This window comes from Stegastes partitus, unplaced genomic scaffold, assembly GCF_000690725.1.
Source record: "Stegastes partitus isolate 25-593 unplaced genomic scaffold, Stegastes_partitus-1.0.2 Scaffold140, whole genome shotgun sequence".
NCBI classification, from domain to species: Eukaryota; Metazoa; Chordata; class Actinopteri; family Pomacentridae; genus Stegastes; species Stegastes partitus.
The window spans coordinates 465,564-489,644 of record NW_007577871.1 but is presented as its reverse complement, the minus strand read 5'-3'; the positions used below and the strand labels follow the sequence as shown (position 1 = coordinate 489,644).

At 39.2% G+C, this 24,081-nt stretch overlaps 1 protein-coding gene across 1 annotated transcript in view; it reads left to right on the top strand.

Moving 5' to 3' along the window:
* The window catches only part of fat3a (FAT atypical cadherin 3a), a 203,218-nt gene that overhangs the window by 37,849 nt on the left and 141,288 nt on the right, over window positions 1-24,081 (top strand). The window contains exon 2 of the mRNA XM_008278980.1: window positions 10,073-10,149. The gene's annotated coding sequence lies outside the window, so the exon portion shown is untranslated. The remainder of the gene's footprint in view (window positions 1-10,072; window positions 10,150-24,081) is intronic.

Sequence of the window (24,081 nt, the reverse complement as noted above, 5' to 3'; positions counted from 1 at the left end):
ACTGGTTCATGCTCCTGTTTTACATTTCTTTCTGGTACTACGTCTACTCAAAGTGGTTTTTGTCCTCAGCAGTTTATGTCATCAAAATGAACACTTCAGCTTTAGATACGCAGGGAGAGCTCTGTTTATGTCGTCTCTGTCTCCCTCTGCCTCTCATCTCTTTCCCTCTTCTTCATTCCTTCTGGCAGTCTCTTCCACACTCTTGCTTTTCTGTTTCCTATTGGCTCTCCTTATTTTGTGTTGCTGGGCATAAAATGCTCTCTCACCCTGGTGTGAAGTCTTGCTGTCCTGCAGAAATGTCGGGAGAACCAGAGATATAAAAAAAAAAAAACAGGAGACTCAGGTTTAAAAGGAGGAGGGCCAGCCAGCAGGAGGATGGAGATGACTAAATAAAAAAGTCCTGCTGTCCTCTTGTTGATGGTGATAGATTAAGGCTGCTGGAGCAAGTGAGGCAGGCCTTATAAATAAAATAATGATTAAACATGAAAAATTGGCCACAATTGTAGTGGTGGGACTTCATAGAAGCAGTTTCCAATCCATTCTCAAGGTATGTCAGAGGAGGCCTTCCTGGTGGCTGTGTGATAGGAAGGAACTGCCACCTCTGATGATATGATGAAATGATATTTTCAGTGTGTGTGTGTGTGTGTGTGTGTGTGTGTGGCCATGCATGTTTAAAATGGATATGAAACTGAAAAAAATACTGTGTAAAATGGTGTGGGGGATTACAAATGAAGACACTGTGTTTACTCCTCTGTGTATTAGTCAGCGTACAAAAAGGAGTGCAAGGATCATTTTAAAATGCTTTTATGTTTCATCACATTGTAAATGTCAGCTAACTCAGTGCTGCATGAATATTGACATGGTGTTGGTGCATCCTGGCTCTCAGCTTGTTGTGGATGTTAAAACAGCCACTTAGTAATGGAGAGGCTCCTAGCAGCGGAAGACTGACAGTCAGCCTGGATGGGGCACCCTCTCTTTAAAATGTTCCACAAAGCCACCAAGCATGAATATATTAATAGTAGGACCATGAATTATGCAGGGAGGACACAAAGGCCAAGTGGATTGGAGAAACTGATTTCCTTTCAAAGTGAGATGAATTTGGTTTCAGGCGTAGTGTTGCCTGGGTCATGATGCAAGTAGATTATTTTAAAGTTTTAACTAAGGACAGAGTTTTTAGTGTTTTATGTATGAAGTATCCTGCATTTGCTACCATATTCAGAGTACAGCACTGTCCCACATGCTGATGATGTGCAAAAAATTCAGTGGGGATGAGTGAGCTGATAGCTACCTGTAAGAGTAACTAAATGATGCACTCAGCTGGTATGCTGTGGAGATAAGACGCAAAACTCTTTTGGCTGTCATGTGTTATAATTTCTACAGAAATTGGGGCTTTTTCTAATCTCATCTTTCAGCTTTCATAGGGCATAATATCCAGACAGCAGCCAAGAGTGAGTTTGATTTTGCGGCTGTTTGGCCAACTCATAGAACTAGCATTACTCAACAAACCATCAATAAATTTGCCAACTTTCACCACTTACAACTGGCTAGAACATTAGACTTAAAAATCATAAATCGTCCAGCCTCCATGTGGATGTCAATCTGGCTGCAATCTCTGTGTTTCCCTCAACAATACATTTCACTGTGTGTTATACTATGTATAATTGTGTTTGTGACCAATAAAGGCCTTGAACCTTAAACAATAGACAGCATATGCAGGAAAAAAATCTGTCTGAAGATTCTATAAAACATTATGGAATCTGCTCAGGGCTATTATGTGTATCAGCTTATCTTGTAAGTTGCTGAGATATGGACAACAGAAATATCAGGATTTTTATGAAAAAAGCAACACAATTAAACAGTAGGCCTCATCAAATATGGGTACAACTTCATCATTTCTATAATGATTTCAGTAAAATCTGTATGTGATAAACAGACCTACATCCTAGTGTGAAGCTGCTCCAGGGCAGCAGAGGAGGCCCTCATTGTTGGAGTCAGTCCTGTCAGGTATGCACTGTGAATATTTAACCCTGGGAAGCTGACTAGACTGAATTTAGCCCTGTCTCCTTCTCTTCTTCTCCCTCTCTCTAAATATATTTATTGGAATGAATTTTCAAGAAACAATATTGAAAGCCTGAAACTATTTGTCCAAACAGCTGTACAGTAAACAATAAAAGTAATTTAACATTGATAAAACATTATAATTGTTAAATCATGATAAATTGTTATAAATTAATATTATACAATATGTACCACATAATCTACGTCTGTGTGGGGATGAATGTGTCCCAATCAATCACTATCCGTTAGACATTAGTATTTATACATACTGGACAAATATGCCCTGTCTTCTTCTCCTCAGAGTATTTTTAAGGTTGACAACTGATTAAAGTCTTGAGTTGAACTATGTCAAAATGTAGAACATGCCGGCTGTGACTCAGGTGGAAGAGTGGTTGTCCTCTAATTGCAAGATTGGTGGTTCAATCCCCACAGTAGAAGTGAACCCGAAGTTGCTCCCAATGGCAGGCAAGCGCCTTGCATGGCAATTCTGTCGCCATTAGTGTGTGTGTGTAATTGGGTGACTGAGAAAATGTAAAGCGTTTGAGTACCACAAAGGTAGAAAACGCTATATAAGTGTAGACCATTTACATTTAAATGTTTGGTTTAAAAAAGAATGTTCTTTAAAGTTAAAGTTCTTTGCCACAAATTGGCTCAAAGAATATGACAAGTAGGGAGTCCACACAAACCATTAGGGTAAACCAAATGGAATTTATTTAAGCTAAATGAACGCAAAAAACAATGGAGTGTGGAAGTCAGCAATATCAGCAAATGCAAGCAGCAAATGGATGTGTTTCAAGTATAGTGTGGAAGTGTTGAAGGTAAAAATATCAAATGAAGATGGATGAAAAAGAGAGTCAGAGTGAACATACATGCCAGTTTATACAGCCTGGAATGGTCAGGTGAGCTGCTTTAGCTCTCACATGTCAGCCAGTTGCCCACTGAAGTAGGCCAAGATTGCCTTCAAGTCAGTGAGAGGGGTGTAGCCTAGAAGAGAAGACAAGATAGATTTATTGATCCCTCACTGGGGAAATTTCCAGGTTACAGCAGCTAGATACAACTGAGGCATGGAAGAAGCAAGATAATAATTACAAAAGTACAATAATGCTAAAAGTAAAGGTATAATTAAAGCTGCAAGCAGCGTTGGTCGGGTCCTCGGTCCACGTTGCGGCCTCATGTCTGTCTGACCGTTCTTCAAGTTAGACCTGCTTTAAGGTGAAGGAGCCATGTTTGTGTCTCTGCTCAGCCTGTCAGTGAGTCACATGACCAGCTGCACTGAGCTGTGATGATGTCATCGTTCTTCATGCCCCTGGCTGAGAGAGCTGAGAGTTTTACTCACTTTCTCTCTCCCATACTGCCACAATTTTCACCAAATATGTGTAAAAACAACATATCTTTGTGGGAAATCTTGTCAGGAAGCCCTCAGTGTCATTTTTAAAGTTGTAGGACCTTTAGTTTTTTGTGTAGATGACCAAATGTCACAGCATGTCTGCACATGTCCCATAGCCAGCCATACAAAGTACGAGCCGAGGCTGCAACAGCTCATCAACTTTAGCGGCTCGCCATTCGAAAACCGTTTGAGAAACGCAAATCCCTTCAGAACTTTTGTACATCAAGGCCTTCTCTGTCTCCTGTGCGATTTTCAACTTGATGCGATTTACAGTGTCAGACAAGATTATGTTTTACCAAAAGATGTTTTCACTCGTTTTTTAACTTTGAAAGGCAAATTGCGGACTTCCTGTTTGAGACAGGTCAGGGGTGTCAGCGCAAGATTTGTGGGTCTCATTGAGATGAACGTTTTGGTGTTGGTTTGATCTCTGTACGACATTCCTACTGCCCGCTAAGGCCGTTTTAGTGAGTTTTTCTGTAACTAGGTGGCGCTAGAGAGCTTTTCTTGTTTTTTTGTTTTTTTTTCATTTTATCAAATTTTTCGCCGATTCGGAGGTGTGTGCCAATTTTGGTGAGTTTTTGAGCGTGTTTAGGGGGTCAAATTAAGGGTTTTATGTGCGTCAAGCAAATAAGAAAGAAAGAAAGAAAGAAAGAAAGAAAGAAAGAAAGACTACAAGGGGCAAGGACTCCTGCTTGCTTTGCAAGTAGGGGTCCTCGGACCCTAATAAGGACTATGTGCACGTTTTACATGTACAAATGAGGCATAGTGAATTTGCATTAGTCTAAAAGTTATAGAGAGAAAACACCAGTTTCAACATGATGTTGTTACACATGAAAAACTGAGAGAACAGGTGAGAAATCTTAGCTAACGACTCAACTGAGTTTGGCCAAGACTGCCTTCATGGCAATAATTTATGAAATTGTGGTCAGGGAGTTTATTTTCAAAACAGGCCACTAGAAAATTTACAGAAGAAACAGGGGGCCTTTGTCTTAGCTTACCTAAATTTCTATTGTCTCTCCCTCTGTCTTTCAGTGCATTCAACTCACAGACTTATAGACTAATCTCTACAAGCTATCTTTTCTATCCAGAATTTTTAAACAAAGTTTTATTGACCAAACGGGAATATTTCATTTGTATTCCCCTTGGTTTGATCGCTATTAATGCCATTTCACTTGGTAGGCTGCATAAGTGGATAGGAAATTCTGTGATAGTCTAGTCTGGTTTCATTGTTTTTTGACAAATAAATATGATATTTGTGTTAATGATTGTGTACCTTGCTCAGCTCACCTTAGACCAATCTTCTTTTCATTGTGCATGCTTCTTCTGAGTCCTTTCTGGGATCATTTTCAAAACTTGCACTATCTCTGTTATGCCGATAATACTGAGATCTATTTCTCTGTTATAGCGCTAAGCGCTATGAGATGACTTGTTGTTGTAAATATGCGCTATACAAATAAAATTGAATTGAATTGAATTGTTAAATCCATCGCCTTAATTAAATGTCCTCCATGATTTTCTTGCCATACCAAAGATTGGATGCCACTTAATTTTCTGCATATAAAACCTGATCAGAAATTATTTCAATTGGACCTGATAACATACCTACTGTAGTTGGTCCTTCTATTGGAACAGTTCCCTGAAATATCAGACCTACTACTAAGAATCTCACTATAGGTCTTGATCAGTATATGACTTTTGACCATTATGTTACTAAACTTATCTTAGCTTTTGTAAAGTAAGAGACATTTCAGTATAAAGTTAGATTGCATTTGCACACAAGTAGTTCAGCATGAGTGTATTAGTATCAGCAACTGGAAGTGACTGTCAAAACAAAAAGAGCAAACACAGAGTGGGTGGGTGTGAAATACGAGACTTACTTCACTCAAGGCCAGCTACACTGAGCTGAAACTAAAGAAGTGTTCATCTTTCAGCAGAGATCAGGACATGGAAGCTATTTAGATGCAAGCTCTACAGTTGTGAATAACTGACTGAATGGAGCTCAGCAGCAAGCTTTGATCTGAAACAACACTCTACTGCCATGCCACAGTCAGGAGTGTGGATGTGCATACTAAACATGAGCAGAGAACAGCTCTTTAGCCCAATACACTTCCTCACACTTACCATTTACATTTGTCTAAGCATCACAGGTTGCTGTTTCTTCACAAGCCTGCAGGCTACAGTTAGAATCATTACCAGTGTCTGCAGGAGCACACTAGCCAAGCCTTTTCACACATCTGTCTTTTTCAGTCTGTTTCTTTGGTAATGAAACTCATAGAAGGACCTGTCTGCCCAGGTCTCTCCTTCAGTGGTGGTGTTTCAATATGGACAGCACACTTTCAGTAAACCTTCTCAGTCTGATATTATGGCTGGAAAAACAAAGAGATCATAGAACTCTTTGTAGTGCTGTCTTGTGGAGGTGCATGTTTCTGCAGGTTTGTTGAAGTTAGCAAAATGTATGGTCCTCAGACAAAGACCAGCAATAGAAACTCTAACAAGGTTTACACAAATGGTGTACATTGGTCCATTATGTTATGAGAGCACTCCAGGTCTGTCAGCACTATGTGATTTAGAGAAGAAAGCACCATCTGACCCTGAGTGGAGGGCCATGCTGATGAAATTGACGAATGAAAAATCTCATTATGTCGAAGCCTGAAGTGGTGATGTATCTTAAAGGCCTATGTTCCTGCCTAGTCCCAACAAGACAGCTTGAAGGTGTTAATGCCACAAACACGACAGCTTCATGTTTTTCATCCAAACTGTTGTAATAGATTGTAAATCTCTTCTGAGATTAAGGGTACCTTTATGAGCTGTGATGTTAAAAACAAAAAAAGCAAAACACTAAGCCTCGTTGTGGAAGCTAGTCGCATGGAATCGGTTTTAGTCATAATGGGGCTTACAAAGGGCACACTGATGAATCTGTTCTCTTAGCCTTCAGAAAGGCACTGTTTTCAGTTTGTTCTAAACGTTATAAAAATTACCGCAGTCAGACTTAAAATTTTTATCACCCTAAATAATTTCCCTCATGATGACATGACTGTTGAAGTAAGGTCCAAGTAAGTTTGGGAGTGAAATTTGTAGTAAATGTGCTGAACTATTGCTAATGTTTTTAGAATGAAAAAATGTAGAAGGCAGTTGTTTATTGGGGTTCACCTATTTCATGTCAACTTTGTGTCAGCTGCATGAACAACGAGCTGCCCATCAAGAGAAACAGAATCAGCCCAGTTTGCATTGACATTACAGTGTTTCCTCTAGGATGTTTTTCAGCAGCGGGCGCAGGCTCTCCGGGGAACTGTGGTGGTGTAAACAAATGACACTTGACTGTAGATTTTACTTTTACAACCTATTTATTGAATGGCCAGTTGAAAATGGCTTTTTAAAGGCTGAATGTAAAAAATAAAAACAAAAAAGAAATAAAATAAAAAAATTAAATACATATAAATAATAGCAATAAATAATAATTTCTTGATGTGGCTGTAGAATCAGTGGCAAAGATTGCACCCAGGCTAAGAACAATTAATTTTTCTGGGTTTTTTTAATAGAAGAGCTCTAAGGCTCTGTTGTAGGGAAATTCTCTGAGAAATTCTTTGTAAACATTGACATGTATAGCATGCAAAAAAAAAAGAAAGGAAAAAAAGGTTCATGGACACTCACCATTATCAGTGTGGTGGAGCCATGAGTGGCACTGGCTATTGCTTTCAACCCATGTAGGGTCCCCGCCTCATAGCCTGTGCTCCGCTTTAGGTTCTTCTCCTCTACTCTCATCTCTCTCTCCTGTTCCTTCACTCAGCTCTCCCCCTGCTGTACTCTGCTCTCCTTCACTTTGTTCCACTGCTCCACCCTGTCTAACGTTACTTATCTTGTACGATTACATAAAACACTAACGTTAGATTCGATTATTAGATTCGATCATTTACACTCACATCACATCTGATTACAATTGTGAACACAATTTTTTTACCTGACCATCATCATTTATGAGTCAGTGAAAGGCTAATGATAGCTGGCTAACATCATTTCCATCAGGTGTCTTTCTCTTCTTAGAGAAATATTTGAACAAACTCATCTGAAGATGCAGTCAGCAGCATTCATGGCGTGTAGATGTTAGCTTAATGCTATCAGTTAGTTTACTCACATTCGCGACACTGAGTTGGCACTGGGCCCAATTAACTTAAGCTACCCATATGTTACATATCGTTGGCAGGCCATCGATATTTTGCGAATGACTATTTAACTTAAAAATCTATTCTGAGTTATCCTAAGCTAATAAGTCTACATTTACCATGTAAGTTGCTGCCTTATTCTCCAAGATGACCCTCCTCTGATTCTCTGACCTGGAGCCTGGTGCTGGACGTGATGTCACTTTAAAGGCCACGCTCTCGTGAGTAATTGATGTCATATTAACCCCCCAAAGAGTAGATACTGAGAAAGATAATTATCTGTAGTTTACCTTAGTACTCGCCAGTAAGTAACGTTGTATTAACCCCTCAAAGAGCAGATACTGAGCAAGTGCAGGACTCTGCTGTGAAGGTGGAGACATGCGGCAGTGGTGTATTTGCGACAGTAAAAAAACACAAAAAAAGAAATTTGAAGGAGCGGCAGTTAGGATTTAGGAATGGAGGCCTGCCACTCCTAAATGAATATAGAGGAAACGCTGCATTATGATTTAGCAACACATTTAGTCACAGATTCAGTGCGAAGCCTGCTTTACTTACTGCTGCCTGGTTTAGATTAGATAGAACTTTATTGATCCCTTTGGTAGGGCACCTTAGGGAAATTGTTGAATGGTTTAAAACTGCTACATGGCATATGCCTTAGCAACATTCTTTGAATAAAGAAATTTGAGTATAACTGTGTTCATATTGCAACACTATGTCTTTAAAGTGTCAATTTACCAGTTAAGAAAGCAATAAGCCAATATTCTTTGAATGTGTATCCTGTACAAAGAATGCAAAAAGAGGAGCAACATTGTGCCAGATACACTCAGGCCTGTTTGATGGACACTTCTAGCCCATGTCTTTTCATGAATAATTATTGTTAGAATGATAGTAATTTCATATTGACAGTTAATATTTTCACTATACAATGGCTCAAACTCAAAGTGGAACTCAGAGACAAAGGAGCACCAAAGTGATCGAGACTGCTGTTGACTCATGTGAACTGAATTTAGAATAATGATGTCATTGGCAAACCGTTAACATGGTAAACTGGGGGGATGCAGTCTGCCTTTGTCTCTTACTGACATTGCAGTTGACAAGAGGGGCCAGAAGAGTCCTAGGCATCCACTGCCATGGTAACAGTAACACCCCCCCAACCCCATGTAGCTATACATGGAGGAGAAGGAGAGAAGAAAAGACAAAAGACTGAAGGACAAGCTGAACAACTGATAGCGACAGAGGTAAAATAACAGCCAGTTTGTCCTCCTCCACGCTTTCACCGAGGCAGAGGTGTATGTGTGTGTCCTTTGGGAAATTGCGTGCCAGTGCGAAGCTGTGCAGCACCCGTAAATCTCAGCCGCTGAGCTGCCATTAATCTTGAATGTTTGCCTGTTTGTAACGGATTATAAGGCGCCAGAACTAATGAGTTTTAGACCTGAACCTTGAGCTTACTCTAGCAAAGACATGGGAGAAGAGAACGAGGAGAAGAGGAAGGAGTTGATCAAAATGAAAGACAAAAAAACCCAAAACAAAACAAAACAACAAACATAATGGGACACAATTGAAAGACAGAGACACAGTGTCGTAGGTCTGGATTTGTTGGTATTTCTGAAGTATTACACAACCGAGCACTGGAGGAGCTGCAGGTCACTGCAGTGTTTTGCTGCACATATTCATACAGGAGTACCAGACATGAGACAAGCAGAGTTGGTGGTTCAGTTCCTGGTTCCTCCTGTGCAAATGCCAAAGGGTCTTTAATGATGACACCAAATCCCAAATCCTAATGTGTGTATGTGAGAAAAAATGTATGCCACAGTGGGAGAAAGCATTTTCCAAATAAATGTACTGTGATGCAGCTTTATGAAAATGGCTTTTCATTTGATTTCCTCAGCATCTCCAACCCGGCTAAAATGTATTGTCTCATGCTTCAGTTTGTTTACACTGACTGTGACATAATTACTTTCGTTTGAAACTTTTAGATTTGTACTACAATGTGAACATGTTGCAGATTTGAATAGTGGTAAATTCTATTTATGCTGATGGACCTCAGTGGTGGTTCTGGCAGGAATGTCAAGGTAGAACTGGGAAAATCATGGTTCAGGGGGTTGACATGCTACTTCTTTTGAAGGGCATTTGAATTACAGGTTGAAAAATTGCTTAGGGTATATATATGTATATATATTTATAGATGTGTGTGTGTGTGTGTGTGTGTGTGTGTGTGTATTTTACCTTCAATTTAATTCTTGTCCAGATGTTCCTGCTCAATTATCTTCAGAAGGAAAAAGCTGTGTGTTGTGCATGTGTGAAAGTGCATATACATCTGTGTAAATATGTGTTTCATTACTGAATGTGCACCTCCAGGGTAATTACTGAGAAACTGGTGCTTCATCCTAATGACAGTCAGTCCTTCAGGTCAGAACAACGGCATCATGGTATGAAAATCCTCCTAATTCTACTCATGTTCCTTTCACAGAAGCCTGGCCTGAAGCCTTTAGCCATGTCACAGCCCCACTGGAAAAAACCATTGGTGATGCCAGGCCAGCAGTTCAGGTGATGGCTCTAATTTACATCAAGGAACATGTCACACTTTCAGATTTGCTCTAAATGTTTTCTGATTGACGCAGACATTCAAGGCTCCACACTACCTTTCTCTGATGGTTTCACTGGCACACTCATTTTTAATTTATTCAATATAAATGAGGTTCCGCAAAAAAAAAAAATGTAACGTACCCTTTGATGCTAAATAATTAATTTTAACTAGCATCTTTTTGGGCTGCACAGTGACTCGGTGGTTATCACTGTCGCCCCATACCTAAAAGATCCCTGGTTCACATCCCGGCCTGGGGTGGGTCTGTGTGGAGTTTGCGTGTTTTCCGAGTGCTCTGGCTTCCTTTCACAGTCCAAACACATGATGAGGTTTATTGATTCTAATTGGTTCTAAATTGTCTGTATGTGAATGTGAGTGTGCTTGGTTGTCTGTCTCTCTATGTGGCCGTGTGATGGACTGGTGACCTGTCCAAGGTGTCCCCTGCCTTGCCCTAAGTCAGCTAGGATAGGCTCCAGCTGCCCTAGTGAGGATTAAGCAGGGTATAGATAATGGATGGATGGATGGATGGTATCTTTTTATTTGTTCCCATGCACATTGGGAATTTCTTAGCACATTATGTAGATTAACAGGAATAGGAAGGTGCAGGTAAACATTTAATTTTTTTTGTAGGGTTACCTCAGATTTGATGTTAGTAAAAGCAGGGTTACATGTTGTTATCATTTCAGATTCCTCACTGCTTCCATGTGCTGAGGCCTGGCACTGAAACCCTGCAGGGAGGGGTGCTGTACACCCACCTATCATGTTCTTTTATAGATGGCCATTTCCCATAGTCTGACAATTTACTTGTGCTAGTCGATGGCAATGTGCTAGCTGAGACCCATGCAATATAGAGGGGTAACCCAGGTTGTATTCTAAAGCTGCAGTTTACCAGCTCTCCCAAAAGGCCTGACATGCATTGGTAGATGCTGCTAGTTACTTTGAGAATGTCAGATTTTCCCAAATTGAAAACAAATGACTCTACTACATGGGATGCACGCAGACCCACACACACAGACCTGCTTAATGTCAGGTGCACCAGTTCAACCAATGACAATGGTGAGCTGCACTTCACAGGTTTTTGGTCGCACAAAATGGCTGCATGCTGGAGCCTTGACATTAGTTTCTAACAAGAACCAAACTCAAGAATACCTTTTTCTCCTTCACTATCTTTTTCTTCATCTCCTCTTCTGCCTTCTCACTCTCTCCATGCATCCCATCCGTTGTCTCTCAGTCCTGGTTGGCCCCATACATGGCGTCTTACCCTAATTCACTGTGGCTGCTATGGCTTCAGGCTTCTATTCTGCACCAAGTAGCCTAGTCAGAAATCCACCCACACTCAAGACTAAAATAGGCATGCTTTTGCCTTGCACACACTCTCCAGACTTCATTCTTTGCGAGCTGGCAGCAGTTTCTGAAAGTCTGAGTCTGAAAGTCTTCGATACCTCTAACCCAGAGTCTGTAAATGTAGAACAGCAATGCTGTTTTTGTTTTGTGTTTGACTTTTTGAAATATTGTGATGTAGCACATGTTTGGAGAGCATGCAAGCATTGTGTTCATCTGGGGACTCTTGCCAGCCAGTGATCAGAATAACTGGTCATTTAGCACATTTTTGTTTTAACATTTTTTTTCAAATTTTTATTTGATTTTTTTCACTGTTCTCTATGAGGGGCTGTATAGACCATAATTCATTCTCACACTTATATACATATATTCTTACTCTCACACACATACATACTTCCCTGTCACACATACATTGTGTATTTGTCCTCTTATTGTTGTTTGTCTATCACTTTCACTGACATAGGAAGTTCTTCCCTGTACAGGAAGTAACTCTCAAACCAGGAAATTCTTTAACAAGACTTGCTTAGCATGTCCAGATGTGGTAACAGTATACAGAAGAAGATAATACAATGATGCTATTCAAATTCATTACGATCCCTTTTTTTTATTTATTTATTTTTTTTTTACAGTTTTTCACTTTGGAAGTAAGAAACAATGAAAATGATATATTTTTTGGAAATGTCTTGGGATGATCCATTTGAAGATGATGGAAATCATCATACTGAGAAGAATTTAAGAATTTTACATGATGTGACAAATAGAATATGAATATAATCTAATTCCAGTCAAATAACACTGGGTCAAGCTTTGTAATAGCACAGCATTGCACTAAATCTTCTTAAGTGTTTTTGGTCTGTTCCGGAACTTTGTCTATAAATGTGATTCTAAGTTCAAACCTCCATGTTTTCATTTGAAGATGTTTCTTTAATACAAGTTCATACTGTTATGAAAAATAGTCAAACACATGAAACATTTTATTAAAGCTTCTGGAGCTGGAGAACTCAAAAAACTATCATGAAAAATAATTATGTTTAACATTTGATATCTTTTTTGACTAGAATGACTGAAAGAACATCATTAATTCAAAATTTGTGGACCGTGATGTGAGACTGGGAGTTAGGAGGACACAATCAGTATACCCAAAAGGTAAAGTCAAGGTAAAAACAAACGTAATCTCACATAACATGTGAAATGACCTACTGAAAAAAATTCATCTTCACTACATCATTCTCAAGTACCACAATATACAAAATTTAACAAATGAACTTGCCTTTATGACTGCACAGTATGCCACATGTGACCATCCACATTTCAAAATAGAGGCTGTACTCAGATGCTCATGTGGATGAGGATGTGTATCTGACACATAAAATAGATTGCAGACCAAATTAAATCAAATCCATTAACTTATATCAACTGTTATCCAAAAATAAGTTATTATATAAATCATTTTGAATCACACAACGTTCATGTAGTTTCCCTGCTCTAACACACCTGATTTAAATTAAATGGCTATCCTCTATAGCTTGTTGTGAGGTTCTGCCAAAGCATGTCAACCAGTTAATCGGATTCAGGTGTGCTGTAGCAGGAAACATCCAAAACCTGCAGGACAGCGGGTAAGGACCTTAAGGACCAACTTTGGAGACCCCTAACTTTTTGTACACTTAATTCCAGTTTGTAGCAGTGCCTTGCCAAAACTTTCTTTCAAATAATTAGTAGTCATGGTTTATGTTGGGTCACATCAATTTTACATAATTATACAGTAACAATAGAGGCAGACAATAATACTGAATGAACTCCAAAACTGTTCCCAAAACTTAAAAAATTATTTAAAAAAAGGAGAAATCTGAAGTATTTCAGTGTTTGCTGGCTGATCCATTTAGGAAAGAGTCTGTCAACCACATCAGCTGAGAGGGTTGTTGGAGACCAGCATAGAAAGGGCCGAAAACTGTCGGGGTGAGCTTGGATTTTGTTCAGCACACCAAGTGTTCTCAGTCCATCTCGGAATCTAAGACAAAGACAGATAGTAAGACAGAGAGAAAGAGAGAGACAGACAGACAGACAGACAGACAGACAGACAGACAGATGTTATAATTGGTTTAAAAAAAAAAATGGTGAAATTAAATTATTTTGTGAAAATACAGAAAAGAAAAAAAAGACTTCTATCTTTCAAAAGATCCAGGCACTCTGTGCATGACTTGGAACATTAGAATGTCATCTACAAGCACATTCTTGTCTTCCAGCCGCGCAGTGGTCTTTGGCAGCCAGCAATAGCCAGATATTCCTGAAGTGGCTGGGTTGCTGCTCGCAGATCTTTAAATGACCGGCATTCTGTGAGCTTCCAATAGATAAAACAAACATCAAAATTTGAACAACGTGTTCAAAGCAAATGCACTGCATCATATTCTAAAACATTTTTTTCACAGAGGTCTCTTTGCGCAACATCTTCCAGAACTGGTTTGGCAAATTCTGGGCCATCAGCAAGGCAAAAGACAAAAGTTGGGGACAAAAAACCAGCAGGACCACCTTGTACAAGGGTACTGCAGTGGCCCTGCCTGCAATGAAGTACTTATCTTCTCTAATGGCTGGAGAAAAATCAGATTAATTCACAGTGAGAATGTAGAAAAAGCCTGGGGAAACCCTATAGCATTGTACATCTATATATACACATAAAAATGCAATAAAAGATTGTCTGAGTTCAGCCTATCAGTGATAGAAGTTACAATCAATACATACATATACTTTCAAAAGGTCCGCTTCGTTTTGGGAGATGCAGATGCGCAACCAAACCCGGTAATTCAGATCAAAGAAGATTTATAGTGTCACACTATATGCGTCTTCAGCGTCAACTCTTAACTGAATTTGACGTAACGATGGAAAGAGTAATTAGCTAGATTACCCGTCACTGAAAAAATTAAAGCCCTTAGTAAAACAGTTTATTTTAAAAGACTTAGCTAACTGATAACCAACAGTTATGATTCATTTTGTTTTTTACCTTTTCCTTGGCCGGGACATCCAGTTGCCAAAGTGTTTCTAAGTCTCATATCTTAAAGACTGCTGCAGCCCTCCGGTTGGGTCTTGTGTACCTGCCTGGCCCTCTGTCTGAACAGTTCTCTCATCTTATTTTCCACCGCGGGTTATGTTAGGGACAGACGAGCCCGTCCTCTGTTGCTCAAGAGACAAAGACAACGAAGTAATGACTTCAGGAGATGATAAAATATTTCTTAAGACACCAATGGCCTCTTGCAGTGCTCCTGTCTCATTTCTTCCATCCATTTCGAGCGGGACCCAAATGTGACCCCGTTCCTGCTTCTCAGCCAATCACAGTGCGATAAATTGCCTGCCTTCCGTTTCCACCAAACTCCTTCCGTTTCCACTATACTTTTTCTAACACATACATACATTCTTTCTCGCACATACACACGTACATATATTCAGAATATATGTATGTGAGAGTGTAAGAATGAATTATGGCCTATACGGCCCCTCATAATTCTCCATTTATTCATGTGAAGGTTACACTACTTGCAAGTGATGTTTCATGCAATTTCTATGTATTTCCAGGGATTGCAGTGTGGGCAGTGCTTTAGATTGTTAAACAGATGTATAATCGCATCACTAATATCAGAAACAACAAACACAATCTGTGCTGTTTTACTCCTGCACCTGTTTGGATCACGGCAACTGAAGATGAACAACAGACATCACTTTCTGGACAAAAATATGTTCAGGTCTTGGTTTTTGTTGGGAATGCAAATTAAGACAACTATGAAAGATCATTTAACATCTAAAACGAACTGCAAATTGAAAGCAACTAAACTTAAAAGGGCTTTGATCCCCAAAGACTTTTTTAAAAACTACACTGGAAATAAAAGAAAAAAAAGTGTCAAAAGAAACACAAGGTTATGTAAATTAGGGTTATGAGAAGCACAGGGTTTTAGGTGACTACAGTGGAAAGAGAAATTTGTGTTCATTACACAAACACTGTAAAGTACCTTTGAGCATATATTTAGTACACATGGTACTTGGCAGTGTTATAAGGAATACAATTATGGCTATTTAAGATAAAGAATGATAATAGATAATAAATTGAATTGTTGGTCAGAGTCAAAATGGTATAATATGCTTATTTTGACATTGCTGTCTTTCGGTGATATTGTCAATTACCAGAAATGCCTTTGATCATTTCAGATCAAAATTGCAATTTTGAACAATGCAGTTAGCAAATTGGAAAGGCTGCAATTTAGGATATATGTTAAGCAGCACACCTGAAGCAAGGTTTAAATTGTAATTTCAGTGGTTTTACAAAGTAATGTCGTCCTCCTTGTGTGACAGTCACACTTTCAATGATATCTGATGTCTTAATGTTCACGTTTTAAATTTGTTACACAGTGAATGTGGAACTATTGAATTATAATACAAAACAAAAGCCAATATCTGTCAGAAAAAATGCATATAGACATTTTCTCCAATTTGTTCAGTCATAGAAATAGCATTGTCCATTTTCCTATACATGTTTCCACTCAGCAACAAGGATAATCTTCACCGGCAGTATGGCTAATATGCTGATTTACACTCCGTAGTTAATTAGTAATGTTGATATACTCAGTGTACAAATAATCATCTGCGGCAGCACCAAACTGTTTAAAAAAAATTGCCTATCTCTCTAACAAGGTATTGCCAAGTCGCTCATTAGGCAGCAAGTAGTCTGACTCACCGGATGTAAGAATCAGATATAAGCCACCACTCATTTCAATTGACATTGTCCTTCCTTCTGCTATACGTGGGTACTGTAGCCTTCAATATGGCAAACAACAACAACAGCAACAAGCTTGTGTGTGTGCTTGTGTGTGTTGAAGAAAAAGAGAGAGATTCTATGAGAGAAATCTATTTTGAGTTTAGCACTGGAAACACGAGTGGGTGTCATTCACATCTGTTTAGGTATGCGTGTTGTGTCCAGTGCCTAATGTAAATCCACAGCGTTTGTGTTGCCTTTTAACAGCGCAACAGCAGCCTCTCAGAATGCATTATTCATGACATTAGATAACACAGAGATGCAGAGTTGGTCATGAGTCCAGTATCAACTTGTGCTCACGCTCAACATGCATTTTGCTGCTCCATATCATTTGTTTTTTTTCCATGTTTTGGCACTAAATGGTTAGACTGCACATGCATCAGCATTGTGTTGGTACATCTGAGTCTTTGACAGAATTTACACTAAAGTTCATATTTTTGACCAACTTTAAGCTAGATTTTATATTCCACTTTTAGATCCTGGTTTGTTTTAGCTATATGTTTTGACACTGCAATATATTTTAACTATTGGATGTTGATCGCTAGCAAAACTGGCTTGTTTTTAGCATGGGTGCTTGCGAGCCAACAGAGACAGCAGATCACAGTTGTTTCTCTGTTCGATCAACACCACCATAAGGGATCCTACTACTTTTTAACTCTGTCACAACATCTGTGCTGAAAGTAGTCGCTCTCTTTGCCGAGTGACCACAACAGGATCTCACAAGCAATACCTCCACTCACCTTTCCTTCTGGGTGTGACTGCTTTGCCTGACCCAGAAAATCGCTGAGCTGGATGGAGAATATTCATCCTGTGCCAAATACATGACACAGAACAGATCCTCAACTCTTTGGTTGGAGCTGCTGTCGCCACCTCATCTGCTGGAGGACTTCAGTTGCTTGAAGAATTTACCAACCCCGAGACTGTAAAATTTATGGGTGTAAATTTGCCTACTAATTGCATTACTTTCAGAGTAATTTGCTGTAAATATTTTTACAGTAACTTAGTGTAAACATTTTTTTGCATGTGCCCAAGAAGCACCTGTAAGCAATAAGCCAAGAAAACAACTTTAAGTTTTACACATTTATATATTGCCTAATTTATCCTAGACAAATGCAGTGGTTCCCCTTTCCCTTGAGGTAAACCTACACCAAGGCAAGAAATAAGTGTGATACAAGCAAGCAAATAAGGTATGGAGAAACAGAGACACACATGGAAACACTGAAAAACACTTAAAAAAAATAAGAATTAATAACAAGGGTGAAAAGTGACGAATGACTTATATTGACTTATATTACTGTAATTGAGTGGCTTTTTGTGTACTTGTACTTTTTTTTTAGTTTATTTAAAGGGTAACTAAACCCCAGAGTTTCAGCTTAAGTGCCTCTGATTGAAAGTTTTTAAAAAACATCCGTTAGAACTGGAAAAAAAAAAAAAAAAGGACTGGCTTGGGTTGGGCTAAGACACACACACACACACACACACACACATCTTGTTTCAAGAACATTTTACTTGCTGCATTACTAGCCATTTGTACTCATTGCAATCAATTAAGTCTTTATTTTTGCCTTGTAGTAACACGCCTCTGAACAGCCAGCCAGGACTAAAGTGTGCAGGGGCCATCCACAAAATGCAACACTGACAAAAGATATTGCAAAGATATATTTATAATAACTTCACTCTGGATAGGTGCAGTGTCAAAATCACTTATATATATATATTATTATTATTGTTATTTTATATTGACAATTAGTTCGGAAAAATATCCTTTTACATAATTTGGGGGGCATATCTTACTCCCCCTACCCTCACCACTTTAGGTTAAAAGTACGCCGTATATCAAAGGATAGCTCTGGGGTTTTTGAACCTGGGCTATATTTAGGATTGGTCAGCAGAGCAACTGAATGATACGAACCAATGTCAAGCCGATCGGCGCTGTATTCACAAAGTTTCATTTTTTCCTGAAACTGAAAGTAAGTTTGAACGGGGCAATTTCTGTTTGTGTCAAAAGTATGCCAATTACTGTGTTACTGTAACACGCTTGAATGCAAAGACTGAGCCACACACTTTAAGGATGTGTCAATTGGCTTGCAACAACAAGATCCTTTGTGGTCTCTATACATGTGGCTTTTCAGTGCAATAGCTTTGCAGTACATCCAAGAACAGTAAGGCACACCACACTGATAGTTGTAATTGTGAGTGTTACTCTGAAGCTTTGTGTGCTGAATAAACTGAAAAACAGTCTTCGACACACGCTCACACGTTTTCTGGAGCAGTATCTCAGCACGGTCGGCCTCCATTACCACCGACGGGACCGGCTGTACATGTGTGAGTGTTGTCGTAAAGTCATGTTACAGTGTGCGTGCGGCTAGCTAACAGAGGATCCTGGTGCAGACATCTGCCACTTGAGTGATAACACATCGATTGCCCGACACAACAAATGAAAATGAAACTTGTTGATTTTACCGACCTGCTGCAGCCCTGGACTGCGGTCAACTCATTTATATTCCCTCCAAATTCACAGCAACCCGGAAAATTTATTTAAACAAGGATGTTAGCAAGCTACAAACAACATGACAGTAGCAATAATCCACAAACTCCTTACTTACATCAAAAAGTAGAGTCCTCAGGTAGCAGGCTTCGGTTTGGCATGTGCAACGAAAACGTGGCATCAGAGAAAAGCGACATCATATGACACACACACACACACACACACACACACATTTCATCTGTTACAAAAATATATCACGGACAAATGTTTGTGTTGATGCAACAGAGAACACTGTTTTTGTTTTTTTTTTCCAGACTGTCTGCAATCACATTTAACTTTGTTGGAGAAACATTGAATGAAAACAGACTAGCTATCATTAAAGAAAAGAAAGAAAAGGAGAGTAAATTACCTCAACAGAGTCTGGCGTAACTTCACCTTCCCCGCTTGGCTCCGGCTAGGTGAGAATGTGACCGCCAAAAAACGAGCCAGTTTCCACAGTGCAGTGTGGTTAATGTAATTTGTTGTTATCCCAGAATATGGACTGAATGCTGTATTTCATTGTGAAATAATACAGCAAAATGTTGGTAATATCCTTAGTATGTTATGCGCTGTGAGATGACATATGTTGTAAACTGCGCTATACAAATAAAATTGAATTGAATTGAAATGCATGTGTTATCTAGGATGGCATTTCCTTCAGTAATCATTCATTATTCCCTGACCTTCATTATGTAGCATAGTATTGGCGGTGAGAAGTGGGGTAGGGGATATTGTTTGTATTGGGTTTTTTGCATTTTTATTCCTTTCACCTGTTAAACACTTTGTTTTATTTTGTATGACAAGTGCTATGTAAATAAAGGCTGATTGGTTGATTTACAAGTTTACAGCACACCCTTCTCACTCACTTTGCTTCACCGTTTCACATCTATCAGGCAAAAAAAGTAAATGTCAAATAGATGTATAGAAGTAAACTGGTCTGAGTTGAGTCCTGACCTTTCAGTTTTACTGTTTAAGAATTCAGAAATGAACTGGGCTGTTAGTTATTTGGACACTTTCACCAGTGGCTATGAGTTTAGATTTTGTCTGTTACTGCATGACTGTATATACTTGATGTATTTTCTAGTCTGGTGTGAATGACAAATATTGTGTGCCTACCATGGCTCTCTCCACATGAAGCCATAAGGAACATTAATGGAAAGGTGACCTGTGTCTAAATGACTAAAATGCCATCAATTTAATGGATTGGTGGAGCCAGCATAGCTCGATGTCCCATGTCTGAAAAGGGTTTTAATAAGTTCAGTTCTTTGTTTTGTGGTTTTTTCTAATATGAAAATTTGCTAAAGGTGGCTCTGATTTAACTGATTGTTGCATTAGTTGGACTTATTTTCAGGAACTGTTTTGTTGGCCATACCTTCTGTGGCTGCCTACTCACATAGCTGCGAAACGATAGCATATCCTTAGCCACCATGAGAGCAGCTAATCTGAGTTGTAGACTTTTTGCAGGTTGTGTATCTGCTACAGAGGTGTGTCTGTCAGTTAGAACAGTGAGTCTGACTTTAGAACGACGTCAAGTTGCTCCAGATAGCGTTAGCCACAGGTTCAGAGGCACAGCCAACCTCTTAGCAATTGATATAGTCTAGTCAACAGCACCAGTTCCAGCTGCACCACTTTTTAACACCTACAAGTGAATTATTGGGGCCTTTCTGTGTTACATTAAGAATACTTGTGGAAGTCTGTGGCGTTTATTACACCTTCGGCGGTTCTACCTCCCCTTCCAAACACACACACTTACCAGAGCGTCTCTGCTCTACAATTACATGTTAATGTGTGCCGCTCTCGCTGTGTAAACAATAGTTGTGATTGGCTGTTTACTCATGACAGAAAACAGCTAATCAGATAGTGTTGTGAGTGGGGCATTGCTTGAAACTACAGATTGACTGCAGAGAGAGAGAGAGAGAGACAGAGACAATAAGTGCCAAAGGAGCACATTTCTTTATTTTGGGAAAATCTGCCAGCAAAAACAACATTGCCAAAAATCTAAAAATGCCAAATATCGACCTCAATAATCAGCTGGGCTGAAAAAATAGATAAAAATACGAATAATTTTTAACTAATAAATAGATTTAAAAAAAATTCGACAAAAAGCCTCCATTTGGAATCAACTAAATTTTTCCAGGTTTCCAACCTTTACAAACTCACTTTTTTTAAAACCCTGTTTCACCATGCTGAACGTATCCTCCAACATTAGCTGACAACTTGCTCCTTTGTGTACCAATTTTGAGCCATGCTACAATCTTTTTTTTCTTGATCTCTTATATTTTATTTTACCCCACTTCTCTCTTGTCTGCTCTGCTTTGTGTATAAACAGCCTGCAGTTCACCTGATAACTCTTTTTCTGTTGCGTGACTGTTGTTTGTAGTTGAGTCACTCATAACTTTAGTTTTATATGAGACATGTAGAATAAAGTGTTTGTGATAAGATGTTACCATTTTAACTTCAAGTTTCTTGACAGAAACCGCAACCCATACATGATACGTTGGAATGAAACAAAGTTCATACTCGTTTGTTTGACAGTTTCTGGCTTTTCTTATAAGTGTTTTAATTTTGGCCATTTGAAAAAAAACAAAACAAAAAAAGTCTTTTAAGTTTTTGAATGATCCTTGAGGTTCAGAGGGTTAATAGATCAATGACAGTACACAAGGCATTGCATTGGTATGTCATGTGGAGATGTTTGCTTGGCTGTTCTTTCATATAAGGTGCTGTCAGTGTCAGTCTTGAATTTTGATTTGTTTTGGATTATTTGGGGTTGTCTTGTTTTGGTTCTTGTAGGTGCTTTAATTTAGTCCTCCAATCTAAACTATCAGTTTTGCTATGATAGTTTTTGATCTTGACCATGCCAACTTGGCCTTTTCCTTTTCTGTCAGTTCCCCATACCTAATATGACAGCACTGTATTTACAGTGTAATATCCCGTTTCCACCAAGAAGCACCAGGTGCTCGTGCCGTACTGGTGCTAGTTCCAGTGCTTAGTTGGTTCCAATCTAAGAACCGGTTGCTTTTCCATCGGCAGGGAGCCGAGTTAGAGCCACGCCATACGTCACTGCATACTAGCCGTTTACTGAACAACGCTCATGCCACACGGAAGTCTACATAGGACTCCAGACTAACTTTTTTTTTTTTTTTTTACCGGTGTGACCAACTTTCTCATTTGTTCGCACTTCTCACATTGTCACAGGCAAAACATATGACTTGCTGAACATTTTCTTATCGATAGACGCTACAATTTACTGATGTTCCCCCAACGCCCCACACTGCAGCCTGCTGTAGCTGCTGTTGGAGGTCGCGGTGCTCAGATTGGTGTGACCAAAAATGACTTTAAAAGGAGGGTGTTCCAATGTCAGATTTGTCCAAGATGAAACTGAGGGATTTTTTTTTTTCATGCAGTCTTTTCTATGAGCAGAATAAACAGCGTCACATAGGTGCGCTTCGATTTTCATGAGAGGACCGCAGCGTAAATAGCGCAGTACACCGAAGTTGTAGAAGTGCCACCACTGTGGTGCTGCTGGTGGGACACAATTGTACTGGATTTCAGGGCGCAACAGTTTGTGTAAAACCTCCGTGTGTCTTGGGACTCATTCCAATACATTTGTGATCGGACCAGGGACATCCTTGCGAAAAACGACACAATTCACCGCTTGTGTGTCCCATTCATTCATCGGTCTCGGTGGTCACGATAACCCCGCCCCCAGCCCCTGACGTACGAGTGCATAGCTGGTGCTTAGCTCTGGCCTAACAAGGAGTTGGTGCTTGCTAAGCACCAGTTTTGAGAGCCTGGAGCCGGTGCTTAGGCGGTGGAAACACAAAGAACTTGTGCTAAGTCAGGCACTAGCACGGAACTAGCACTGAACTAGCACTGGAACCGGTTTGGTGGAAAAGGGGAATATGTATTGCTTATTTTCCATAGCATCTTTGCTGTGCTACAATCTCATCTTTCTCAGTTGAATAATTTCTGGCACACTGGTAACACTGATGCACACACTCCAGCATGGTGGGGGCCAGTAGTGCAGCTGAAGTTTGTTTGCCAGCCTCAAAAAAGATGCACAGAATGCATTGAGTGACATCACAAGAACGTTTGGTGAACAGTGTTGGAAAACGAGAATGTATTGCTTGGTTTGTTGGGCGCAAAGTTTTTGTTTTGGGGGTTTTTTTTGTTGTTTTTTGGCTTGCTGGCCAGAAAGTTGTTGGGTGGAATTTTTTTCTTCTTATCATATTTTCTTTATGCTACTTGCCAAATTTGCATAAAGTTGAAGTCAAGTCTACTTTATGCAAATGAACTGCAGGCAGACGCTACGTCTCGTCGCTCAAAATTCTCCACGAAGCTTCAGAACACGACAAAGGGGGTTTCACTACACAATGAATGGGAAGCAAGAAACTGACAGATCCTGTGGACACGTGCCATAAAGTGCCTTGGATAAGAGCATGGTTGTGTTCAAATTGTACAAGAAGACAAAAAGTCTCAAAATATAGAATATAATAGCTATAATTGCACTTTGTGTTTGCACTAATCTGTGAATGTATTAGACAGATGAAAAATGCACAGATACATATAGATGAAACAAACATTTTTGTTGTTTAATGTCACGTATATGTCTATTCATTGACTTAGTCATCAACCAAAATTTATTTGAATTGAAAAACGTTGCTTTTTGTGTTAAATATTGCTATTTGATAAAAATATGATTAATCATAAGTAATTAATTACAAAGCCACGAATAATTGCATTTTTTTATCACGTCCCACCACTAGTTACAACTAGTCATCCTTATTTAGAATGTAGTCTTAAATACAAATACTGAAAGATGTGTCTGAGAATTGCACGAGAAGTATATGTGAAGAACCAACTAAACATGTGTTTTGATCACACATTTAGCTGCAGATTCAACATTTATTATTCAAAGGATTGCACTCAATAATTAAAGTTATGTAACACTTCAGTAGGAACACCTTGGAAGGAGCTATGAGCAACAGTAGAAAACAGAATAAAGAATATGACTGACACACTTTTTTAGTTTCAAGCCTGGTCTTTATATTGTTTGACATAATCGCCATATAGACTAGACTTGACTTTAAAACACCTTGAAATTGACTCAATCAGTCTTTTAATAGCCTGTAATATCAGTATACCCACTTTTGTTCCATTCAGACACATTTGCCTGGACATTGTTGAGATGTGTGTTCCTGTGTCAGTGTCTTTATACACAGTATACATGAC